We start from the raw sequence: 12,963 nt of genomic DNA on the forward strand, positions 1-12,963 counted from the left end.
CTTCTCCTTATCATCAATACCCAGGGAGTCAGTGGTTCTAAGCATCACATGCTCATTCTCCTCTCCTAACTCATCAATAAAAGTTTTGATCTTAAGATGAAAAAAGTTAGCTAGATTGGTACACAATTCCTGGGAGGGGGTTATCTGCTTTTTTGTGCATTCAGGGTTAATAAGACTGTTCAAAATATTAAAAATTCTTTTAGAAGAGTTGGGGGCATTAAGGATCACATTAGAAAAATATTCTGCCTTGACCCTGTTTATCTCCTTTTTATAGCATGAGATCTTGGATTTCCATATTTGTTTATCCAAATCTGAGTAGCCCCTTCTCCACCTCTTCTCTGCGTGTTTACAATCCAATTTCATGGTTTTTAAGTTGTCATTGAACCATGGAGCCGAAGGTCTACCTCTGGTTCTATGATTTTTTAACGGTACCAATGCCTCTAAGTCTGCTGTAATCTTTGCGCAGAGAGAAGTATAATTTTCGCCTACCGGCTTAGTTACAGAAAAGCAGTCATCTACCGCAAACAGAGGGGCTAAACCTCACTTGAATAAGAGCCCCTTCCAGTCTCTACCAACATCATTTTTCCTGACCCCAGTTACTCGGTGATTCTTCTTAGCCATGTCCACTACAAATGTAATAAAAAAATGGTCTGACCAGACCAAAGGCAAGAATTCCGTAATAGTAAGATGATACTCTTCAGAAAAAATCGAGTATATGGCCTCCCTTGTGGGTTGCTTCTTCCACCCGCTGAAAACGGCCAAGACCCTCACACGAATGAAGAACATTAAGATACCCTGAATCAAGGGAACCATTCAACCAAAGATTAAAATCTCCCAGTATAACCAATCTCTGATGTACGGCGGCCAGGTTAGTAAAGGTCTCCAGTAATAGCTGCTGTTGAAGCACCGTAAAGACCCCAGAGGGCCTATAACAAATAATCCCTATTAAAACATAAACATACAGTCAAGGAAGTGGTAATTTGGGTTTACATGTGTTTCACACTGACAGAGATTGGGGTTTCTGCTTGAGTAGGGTTTAACCCCACTCAAACAGTAACCCCGTTTTCAACAAAATGTTATTGTTGAGGTATGCTGGGCCAGTGCTGTGTAGTGCCTTGAAAGTGTGGGTGAGGAATCTATCCATCTTGTGTATAGGGAATCAGTGGAGTTTCTTCAAGTGTGGTTTAATATGAGTGTTGTGAGAAGTTGGCCTGGTATATGCTGCTCACTAGTTCTAGTGATCACCTTGTACCATGCCAAGCAACCCTTATGGTGCAGGTTGTAAAGTCAACCTTATAGACAAGCTATCCTAGGGGTAGCATGAACTAAGCAGTCTTAGGCTAAACTCTGTAAAGGCATGTGAAGCAAGCTGTTTTACCATACACAATCCCTTGAATACCAAATGAAAGGACACCACACAGATATATATTGAAAATATATATAGATTTATTTCTCAAAAGATACCCTATACTCTTTATGAGCACAGAAGCACAAGCGTTAAAACAAAACACAGTTTAAATACACAAAAGTTGCACGAATATGGATGAGCCCTAGGGGCCACCTAAACCATATACTAAAATAGTGGTATAAGAACCACTATGGGGAAAGTGAAGAGGCCTAGCGCCTGGGGAATCGCTGGAGCTGATCGGGACTAGCAGTGAAGAAGTCGGGAAAGGCCCGCGGGACTCGGGTGCAGTGCGGAAAGTGCACGCAATACCAATGCAATGTCAATGGTGCGTAAAAGTTACAAAGTTAGTTATTAAGGAACCTTCCGAGTGACCTAGAAAGCTGAAACTTTAGACACAGGCCCTAGAGGTGTGTACCAGTGTGGGAACACCGGCGGAGTTGAGTTACCTCACCCACAGGAAGCGGGTGCACAGGGTCGAAGTAGTGTTGGGTTTCGTCACGCAGGTCGTTGGTGCTTGGAGCTGAAGATGCTGCAGGTGGCTCGATGTGAAGAGTTCCGGTGGATCCAAGGGTGGATCTGAAGAGGTGAAGACCTGAAAGCAGAGGGGACAATGTTCAAAGTCACTAGCCAGTGACTACCGTGGAACCAGAGTGTAAACAGGCGTCGAGGTGTAGCTTCTCTCTGCAGCCACGTGGACACGAGGGGTCAAAGACGTCCAGGAGTCGGTCACGAGCTGTCCCACGCAGGCTTCTCGCTGTTGGCGGTGTCGGCAACCGGATGGAAGCAAACAGGCCTTGGCTAACGCAAGCCACGCAGGAATCGAAAAAGGCTTGACACTCGGACCAGCAAGGTCAGAGCGGGTGCTCCCTTTTACTGGAGCAAGGGCAAGTCTGGAGCAACCAGACCTGCAGTAAAAGTTGAAGGTTTCGTCGCCAAGATGGCCGCTAGCCACGTGGCAAGTGGCCGGGATGGCGCGTCGAGTGGCACGGTGCAAAAAGGCCCCACGCAGATTGTGGAGATGCTGGGGGGCTGATCTTTGGTGCAAGGGCTGCTCGAGGTTAGGGCTTCTCAAACCCCAAAGCACAGCGTCGAGGGTGCCTCTGATGCTGCGCAATCAGCGTTTCGGGGGTCTTCCAAGATGTCCGGTCCCACGTCTCTCGGTGCCTCCACGGGTCCCTTCTTCGCAGGGACTGTGGATCGGGCGATGAGAAGTCTGGGAGTCTGGGTCTTGTCAGGCTCTGGGCTCGGGCTCCGGCGGCGGCAAAGCAGACGTCGAGTTGCTGGTTGGTGCCTGTTTTCACAGGGTGGTCACTCCTTGGCCACAAGGGAGATTCTCTTCCGTCTTCTGAGCAGCAGAATGTCGAAGTCCAGTCTTCTTCTGTATTTCAAGTTGATTCAGGATGATCTGAAGTCTCAGGACACAGCTCCCATTCTTATTCGAATCTGGGGGGCCGGATCACCTACTAGGTCCCTCCTCTGGGTGGAACCAGGAAGGGGAGTGGTTACACCCCCTTTCCTTTGTCCAGATTCGCGCCAGGACTGGGGCAGGAAGGCCCCAGCACCGGTTTGAACTGGCCTATGCACGGGGACACCTTGTGTGCCCCAGGCATGTCTGATTCTATTCAGCCCTGTCCTACCCAATACACAAAATCCTGTCTGGGGTGGTGCTAGCACCTCCCAAGGCAGGAAACCCTTTGTCCAAGCTGCCCTCGCTGGAAGGACTCCCAGCAGCAGGAGGTCAGACTTGTGTCTGCGGTGGCAGCATCCATCTTGTGATGCTGAGGCTCTGTTTAACTTTAACCGGGGTTCAGGCTAGGTACATGTCGTGTCCCTCTAGAAGGGTGGAATGCTACCCCCGTCGCCAGAACTGGCGAGGGGGTAGTATTCCAATTCGTATGACACCTCACTCGACATGTTTTGATAAAGCCAAACCCAAGATAGCATTTAACCGCGAGGATTATAATGCACTTAAGAGTATATGGTATGGCAGTATCATGGAACAGCTAAAGGACATGGTTCCGAAAGCTGCAGACAGGCTCAGCTCATGCCAGAGCACCATCTCACATATTCCCAAGCACTCTGCCTCCAGGATTGATGAGGCCTTCCATAGGAGCGGCTGATAGGAACATATGTGTCCATTTTAGGTTAGGTATAGGAATACTACACCTAAGTAAGGGGTGGTTACACCGACTTACCCCAGCTGAGTGATCAGCCAGTTGTGTCAAATATGGAGGCCAGGCCAGGGGTGGCATAATACATGCTGCAGCCCCTGGTAGGCCTTGGAAGCACCTATGCCCTGGGTACCTGGGTACTCTGTTACAGGGGCCAATAAGGTGAACCAGTTCCAATGTCGTTATGCACCTAAAGTACATGGGTAACAATTTAGAGAGAGAACATCAGGCTGTGGGTCTGATTAGCAGGCCCACAGCCACATTAAGTCATAAACCAGTGAAGCAAAAAGCTAAAATTTGGGGTGACCATAGGATAGCAGACCCTACTCTCCTACACAACCCCCCCCAAACGCAGGGACATTAGACTAACCTTGACCAGTTGTGTCTTCATGTTCTAAGTGGAAGTACCTGGAGAGACCATCTGCATTACCATGGTCAGTCCCTGGGCGGTGCTCCACTGTAAAGTCCATCCCCTGTAGGGAAATGGACCACCTGAGCAGTTTGGGGTTTTCACCCTTCATCTGATTAAGCCATAAGAGGGGCTTATGGTCGGTCTTAATCTTGAAGTGAGTGCCAAACAAGTATGGTCTCAACTTCTTCAGGGCCCACACCACAGCAAAGGCCTCCCTCTCAATGGCTGACCAACGTTTCTCTCTGGGGGTCAGCCTTCTGCTAATGAAAGCAATGGGCTGGTCTTGACCATCTACATTAAGTTGTGAAAGCACAGCTCCCACTCCCAACTCAGAAGCATCTGTTTGGACAATAAACTCTCTTGAGTAGTCAGGACTCTTCAGGATAGGTGCAGAGCACATGGCCTTCTTCAGGTCATCAAATGCCTTTTGACAGTATTCTGTCCACTGAACCTTTTTGGGCATCTTCTTGGATGTCAGATCATTAAGAGGAGTCACAATGGACCCATAGTTCTTAACAAACTTCCTGTAGTACCCAGTCAGGCCCAAGAAAGCTCTGACCTGAGTCTGGGTAGTTGGAGGAGTCCAGTCCTTGATGGTCTGAATCTTACTCTCCAGTGGTTGAACTTGGCCTCCACCCACAAGGTGGCCCAAGTACACAACCTTACTCTGCCCTATCTGGCACTTGGTTGCCTTGATAGTGAGGCCTGCCTTTTGCAGAGCCTCTAGCACTTCCTTCAGGTGGACCAGGTGATCCTCCCAGGTGGAGCTAAAGACAGCAATATCGTCCAGATATGCTGCACAAAAGTCATCCAATCCAGTAAGGACTTGATTCACCAACCTTTGGAAGGTGGCATGTGCATTTTTCAAACCAAAGGGCATCACCACAAACTGGTAATGCCCACTGGGGTAGAAAATGCTGTCTTGGCTTTAGACTCCTCAGTTAACCTGATTTGCCAGTAGCCAGCTGTCAAGTCAAATGTGCTCAAGTACTTGGCAGAAGCCAATTTGTCTATGAGCTCATCTGCCCTTGGAATAGGGTGTGCATCTGTCCTAGTGACAGCATTGAGTCCTCTGTAATCCACACAGAACCTCATCTCTCTCTTCCCATCTTTGGTGTGAGGTTTGGGGACCAGAACCACTGGGCCAGCCCAGGGGCTCTCTGAAGGCTCAATGACACCTAATTCCAGCATCTTTTGTACCTCAGCCTTGATACAGTCTCTGACATGGTCAGGCTGCCTGTAAATTTTGTTCTTCACAGGAAGACTATCACCAGTGTCCACCACATGGGTACACCAGTTAGTCTGGCTGGGTGTCAGGGAGAACATATGTCGAAATGACTGCAAAACCTGTCTACAGTCATGTTGCTGATGTTCAGTGAGGCTGCCATCTAAGGCCACACCATCAACTGAGCCATCCTCAGGGTTCTGAGTCAGCAGGTCTGGGAGAGGGTCACTCTCTTCCTCCTGCCCCTCATCTGTAGCCATAAGCAAGCCCATGTCTGCCCTGTCAACATATGCTTTCAGCCTGTTAACATGGAGCACCCTGTGGGGCCTCCTGGGAGTTCCAAGGTCCACCAAGTAGGTAACCTATCCCTTTTTCTCCAGGATGGTATGGGGTCCAGACCATTTGTCTTGGAGTGCTGCTTGGGCCACTGGCTCCAACACCCAAACCTTCTGTCCAGGCTGGTACTCAGTCAGGACAGCCTTTTGGTCATGCCAGGCTTTCTGTAATTCCTGGCTAGCCTCAAGGTTTTTGGATGCCTTCTCCATATACTCAGCCATCCTGGAGCGGAGACCAAGTACATAGTCCACTATGTCTTGCTTGGGCTTTTTGAGAGGTAACTCCCATCCTTCCCTCACTAGACATAGGGGTCCTCTTACAGGGTGCCCAAACAACAATTCAAAGGGGCTGAAGCCAACACCTTTTTGTGGGACCTCTCTGTAAGCAAACAGAAGGCAGGGCAGAAGGATATCCCATCTTCGCCTGAGCTTCTCAGGTAATCCTTTGATCATGCCCTTTAGGGTCTTGTTGAATCTCTCAACAAGCCCATTGCATTGTGGATGATAGGGAGTGGTGAACTTATAGTTGACCCCACATTCCTTCCACATAGCTGTCAAGTATCCTGACATGAAGTTTGCACCCCTGTCAGATACTACCTCCTTAGGAAACCCCACTCTGGAGAAAACTCCAAGTAAGGCCCTGGCCACAACAGGAGCTGTTGTGGTCCTAAGTGGAATTGCCTCTGGGTACCTGGTGGCATGGTCCACCACCACCAGTATGAATCTGTGCCCAGATGCTGTAGGGGGAACCATTGGTCCAACAATGTCAATCCCTACCCTTTCAAAGGGCACCCCCACCACAGGTAGTGGTATCAGGGGGGCCTTTGTGGTACCAACTGCTTTGCCACTTGCTTGGCAGGTTACACAGGAGCGACAAAACTCCTTTGTATCTTCTGACATGTGAGGCCAGTGAAAGTGACAGACAAGTCTGTCCCATGGTTTGTTCTGGCCTAGGTGTCCTGCTAAGGGAATATCGTGTGCCAAGGTGAGCAGGAAGCCCCTAAATTGCAGAGGTATGACCAACCTCCTGGTTGTACCAGGCTTGGGGTCTCTATCCTCTGAATAAAGGAGCCCATCATCCCAATAAACCTTATGGGTACCTTGAGCATTCCCAGCAGCCTCAGCAGCAGCCTGCTGTCTGAGGGGTTCAAGAGAGGGACAGGATAACTGAGCCTGCCCCAAGTCTGCCCTAGAAGGTCCCCCTGTCCCCAGAAACTCAACCTGATCAGGTTCAAGCTCTATAGGGACAGTTCCTTCAGGGGTCTCAGAATCATCTTCCTGTGAAGGCTGATCCTCACTTGTAGGCATTTGGGAAGGCACAGCCTATACCCTCCTGTTCCTTGTCTTGGAAGGTACTTGGTTCCATTGTTCCAGGATCCAAGACCTGAGGTTCAGAGAGGCACTTTTTGGCCTGTGACCTGGTCACAGCAAGGACATGTGATGATATCCCTAACATCTCTGCATGAGTCCTGTACTCAACTTCTGACCATAGAGAACTCTCCAGGTCATTGCCCAACAAACATTCTACTGGGAGATCAGCACTAACCACAACTCTTTTTAGGCCAGTTACCCCTCCCCAGGAAAAGTTAACAATTGCCACACTATGGGTAGTAGTGACATTGCTGGCGTTGGTCACCAGGTAATTATCACCTGGTAGGTACTGTCCAGGGTCCACAAAGCTAGGCGTCACCATAGTGACACTGGCACAGGTGTCCCTGTATGCTTGAGCCACTTTTTCATTAATTAAAGGTGTCTGTCTGTACTTGCCCAAATTATTGGGACTGACAGTAGGGGAAAAATCAATCTCCCCATCACAAATCAGAACAGCCTGTGTGGGGACTCTGACTAGGTCAGAATCTCCATCAGTTCCCAAGGTGATACCCACTACCCCCTTAGTCTGTGGACCAACACTGCCAACTGTACTAGTGGGTGCATGTGCCTTAGGGGCTGCAGTGTTGGGGGCTCCACCCTTTTTACAATCACTTGTCCAGTGAGTGGTGTTTTTGCAAAAGCTACACCAGGGTTTTCTTTGACCTTCTTTCTTCTTCTTCTTGGAAGTTTGGGACCCACCCTCAGTATTAGTTTGGGGCCCTGTTGAAGACTTCTGGTCTTTAGTTTTCTGCTCCCCACCCTTCTGGTCTGTTTTCTTTTGGTCACCACCCTGGTTCTGGTTCTTTTGCTTAACTCTGGTTCTAACCCATTTGTCTGCCCTCTTTCCCAATTCTTGGGGAGAGGTTAGATCTGAGTCAACCAAATGTTGATGCAACTGCTGGTTCTGACAGTTATTTAAAATCTGTTCTCTCATAAGCAAATTGTACAATCCTTCATAGTCTGTAACCTTACTTCCCAGCAACCAGCCCTCCAGAGCCTTAGTGGCACATTCAACAAATTCAGACCAGTCCTGAGTCTGTGTCTTCTGGGTATCTCTGAACATTAACCTGTACTGTTCAGTGGTTAAGCCTAACCCATCAATCAGAGCACTCTTCAGGACTAGGTAGTTTCTAGAATCCCCATCACTAACTGTGAGGAGTCTGTCTCGGCCTCTACCTTCAAAGGAGAGCCACAAGATTGCTGCCCACTGCTCCTGAGGGACCTGCTGTACTTTGCAAGCTCTCTCAAGTGCAGTCATCCACTTGTGGATATCATCCCCAACTTTGTAGGGGGCACAATCTTACCCAGGTTTCTATTGTCATAGGACCTGTCTTTATCCTTAGGGATAGTGCTGCCACCAGTGGGTTCTAACCCACTCTCTCTAGGCTGCCTTGCTCTAGCAAGTTTCTCTTTGGCCAGGGCAACTTCTAATTCTTGTCTCTGGATCCTAAGTTCAGCCTCTCTCATTTTGGCCTCATGTTCCCTTCTCTGAGGGCTAGTCAACTCCCTTCTGGAGTTACCATGAGAACCTCTAGAAACATGGGAAGTATTGGATTCACCTGAGTGATTCCTCCTCCTCCTATGCTCCTGGTTAAGTCCATTTGGGGGTCTGAATGGGTTGGACCCACCTTCAGTCCCAAATAAGCTTACGTTAGCCTGGTTAAGCCTGCTGACTAACACCTGGCTATTTCTACCATCATCAGAATCACTTTCTTCCTCCTCCTCCTCCTCTTCTTCTTCCTCAGGCTGAGTATTCCCAGGGGTCTGGTCTTCCTCATCTATCTGGATGACAGGGGCAGGGACATCAGGGTTATCATCTTCAGAAGGTGAAACTTCCTCACCAGTCCCTGAGGGGCTTGGTTTGGAGTTCTTTAGAGCTTCAGACTGGTCTAATAGCTCTCTGAGGTGTCCTGCTGTAGGAGTAGGACCTGTTTTGATTCCTCTAATGGAACACAGTTGCCTCAGTTCCTTAAATGGAAAGATAGCAAATTTGGATGGTGCCCTTGGAGGGTCACTCTCAACAGAGTTGGGTCCAGTGGATCCCTCTGCTCCAGACATTGCTCTAGTGTGGTGGATGTGTTGCAATCTACCTACACTTGTGTTTTCCTACAAAACCTATCTAGTAGTTGTAGTCAGGGTGTGCTACTCCCTATCCTCTACAACAACTAAGTTCAGTAGAACTTAAGTATATCTAGTCTTGTTTTAGTGTACCTATCAGGTACCTGTATGATCTTTCAAATGATATTTTCAAAGATTGTAATGGTAAAACAACAGCAAGCTCAAATCCCAATCCGCTGCTCACCAATGTGAGAAGTTGGCCTGGTATATGCTGCTCACTAGTTCTAGTGATCACCTTGTACCATGCCAAGCAACCCTTATGGTGCAGGTTGTAAAGTCAACCTTATAGACAAGCTATCCTAGGGGTAGCATGGACTAAGCAGTCTTAGGCTAAACTCTGTAAAGGCATGTGAAGCAAGCTGTTTTACCATACACAATCCCTTGAATACCAAATGAAAGGACACCACACAGATATATATTGAAAATATATATAGATTTATTTCTCAAAAGATACCCTATACTCTTTATGAGCACAGAAGCACAAGCGTTAAAACAAAACACAGTTTAAATACACAAAAGTTGCACGAATATGGATGAGCCCTAGGGGCCACCTAAACCATATACTAAAATAGTGCTATAAGAACCACTATGGGGAAAGTGAAGAGGCCTAGGGCCTGGGGAATCGCTGGAGCTGATCGGGACCAGCAGTGAAGAAGTCGGGAAAGGCCCGCGGGACTCGGGTGCAGTGCGGAAAGTGCACGCAATGCCAATGCAATGTCAATGGTGCGTAAAAGTTACAAAGTTAGTTATTAAGGAACCTTCCGAGTGACCTAGAAAGCTGAAACTTTAGACACAGGCCCTAGAGGTGTGTACCAGTGTGGGAACACCGGCGGAGTTGAGTTACCTCACCCACAGGAAGCGGGTGCACAGGGTCGAAGTAGTGTCGGGTTTCATCACGCAGGTCGTTGGTGCTTGGAGCTGAAGATGCTGCAGGCGGCTCGATGTGAAGAGTTCCGGTGGATCCAAGGGTGGATCTGAAGAGGTGAAGACCTGAAAGCAGAGGGGACAATGTTCAAAGTCACTAGCTAGTGACTACCGTGGAACCAGAGTGGAACCAAGCGATGTTGGGTGTAAACAGGTGTCAAGGTATAGCTTCTCTCTGCAGCCACGTGGACACGAGGGGTCAAAGACGTCCAGGAGTCGGTCACGAGCTGTCCCACGCAGGCTTCTCGCTGTTGGCGGTGTCGGCAACCGGATGGAAGCAAACAGGCCTTGGCTAAGGCAAGCCACGCAGGAATTGAAAAAGGCTTGTCACTCGGACCAGCAAGGTCAGAGCGGGTGCTCCCTTTTACTGGAGCAAGGGCAAGTCTGGAGCAACCAGACCTGCAGTGAAAGTTGAAGGTTTCGTCGCCAAGATGGCAGCTAGCCACGTGGCAAGTGGCCGGGATGGCGCGTCGAGTGGCACGGTGCAAAAGGGCATGAAAGACTCAAGCTAAACAGCTTGCCATCTGCGCACCGTAACTATTGCCCTTTTGGATTACAAATAGTGATACTAGACAGTTTCCATGTAATATTCAGTACATGAAATTCAAAAATAAACACAACACAAGGTGTGATTTCAATCACATTGAATTATATTCTCTATATATTCACTCTCATATGAGTTGTACAAAGAATTCATTGAAATGTTATCGTCACATCTATCATTTGCTTGTATCTTACAATTTTATGGCCATAAGTGATCATGCCCAATGCATTTCGGGCCACACGGCCCTTCGTCGGGGGCAGTACCTGAAAGACAACATAAATCATGATGTAGTCTAATGTACTGGTCTGACATCTTACAGTGTTACAGTTCGCCACAACAAAAATGAAAACTTAATGGAAAACAATCCTGAAAAATGCATGATTAAGCTGATGTGCTTCAAAAGAAGTTTTTCAAACAACTCTTAGAAATCTCAAAATAAGCATACATTGTCATACGAATACATGAAAATAACCATATGCATTTAAACCATTTAAACCTGAAACATGGACTCAGTGTGTAGGATAAGTTGTATCCCTGAGAATGTGAAATAACTCACTTTTTTAGCCTGAAAAAATGCAGCAGTCTGGGGATTCTGTAAAACAGCGTTTTTCAAAAAGCGTTCACTCAAGGCTGCATTATTTCTGTGTGCTGCGGGAAAATGACGGAAAACGTGAATGAACACCCCCACTCTTAAGCACTGTGTGTATGAAAAATGATTGAATGCTAGAGAATACACACCCACAAAGGAACTTGACTACAATTTCCTGGTTTTGACGAACCGGGGTAGACTAATGATAATTCACAATCAACTCTTGCCTCCGACCTTGAGGAAACAAAAAATAACACCAAGGTAAAGCGTACGCACTTCTATGAGATTCCAATAATCTCGACTCAGAACTGTTTCAACTACACATGCCGATAAGATTTGCACCTTTAAAGGCCCTTGCCGCAATACAACTATACTTGGTTAGCAGACTGACCTTATTGCTAATCCAGACGCGACCCACAATTTGTTATGCGTTTCCTTTTTCAGCCAAGTATCTAAAGGACGAAAGAAAGATGCAAAATTTGCTCTTAACATGCAAATACTCACTAGATGCGCCCCGCACCCAAAAAATAGCCGAAATACCCGCTATGTACCTTTACTGTTCACCGAGACGCCTTCACATAACCCGATCCGCTTCCACCATTCAATCCCTCTCCCCTGACGTTACACGGCGCCATTAAATGACGTGCTTCGCATAATAGAAACAAACAACGGACCCACGAACAAAAACGGGCCAAGGTGAAATGTTCTATTTAAAACTGCTTGAGTGCCATGTTATAATGGACAAAATGTATGTAAATAGTACGTGTAAAAAAATGTTTGGGAATGGAGTGAAGATATATTCATGACAATGATATAACAGCTCAAAAACAAAGAATAAATGATAAATATACATAATCATGCAATTTATATGTGCTGTTTTAAGTACCTTACAGCATACAGTCATAGTGCAGTATCCTATAAATAACAACTAAGATCCACTCGATCATTTATCCCTTTGGGATCTTGTGTTTGGAGTCTACGAATCCAGAAAATTTCTCTCTGTAAAAGAGTCTTGGTGAGGCTTTTGCCCGGTTGTGGGTTAACCATTTCGAGAATCTGGAATTTAACCTGTGCAATCGTGTGTCTGTGGTTCTCCCAATGTACAGCCAAACTGCTTTTCGGATTTTTATTTCTGATGGTACTCTTATGTTCCGAGATGCGCGTTTTGATTTTTCTTTCTGTCTTGCCTATGTACAAGAGTCCGCATGGACACTTAATAGCATAAATGACATTTGGCGTGTTGCAGTCTGCATTGATTCGTAATGCGATTGTTTCACCTGTATGTGGATGTTTTACACAGTCAGTCACGATGACGTTGTTGCAATGAACGCAATTTTGACATTTCTTCATGCCCTTATTTACCCTCAGTGGAGTCATGGGGTGGTGTTTCAACATTTCCTTCAGGTTTCTTGAACGTTTGTATGCGAAAATTGGACTATCCACAAACAAATCTTTGAAATCAGTCTCATGCCGGAGTAGTTCCCAATGTGTGGTAATGCTCTTTTTTATCTCATATGAACTGGTCGAATATTTGGAGACAAATACCTGGCGGTGTTGTTGTTTTTTTGTTTTCGAGATCAACAGTGATTCACGTGATAATTTGTCAGTTTTGTCCTTAGCTGTTTCTAACACAATAGGAGGGTATCTCTTAGATGCATGCTTAGTGTTGATGATATTCAAATTCGTTTGATAAGTCTCTGCTTGTGAGCAGATTCTCTTGGCACGTAACATCATAGAATAGGGTAGGTTATTGATAAGGTTCTTTGAATGAAAACTGTTATACATCAAGGCTGTGTTCTTGTCAGTCATTTTGTGATATACCTCTGTTTGTATGGTATTATTTTCTACCTTCACCAAGACATCCAA

The sequence above is a fragment of the Lissotriton helveticus genome, chromosome 1_1 (assembly GCF_964261635.1).
Source record: "Lissotriton helveticus chromosome 1_1, aLisHel1.1, whole genome shotgun sequence".
NCBI lineage: Eukaryota > Metazoa > Chordata > Amphibia > Caudata > Salamandridae > Lissotriton > Lissotriton helveticus.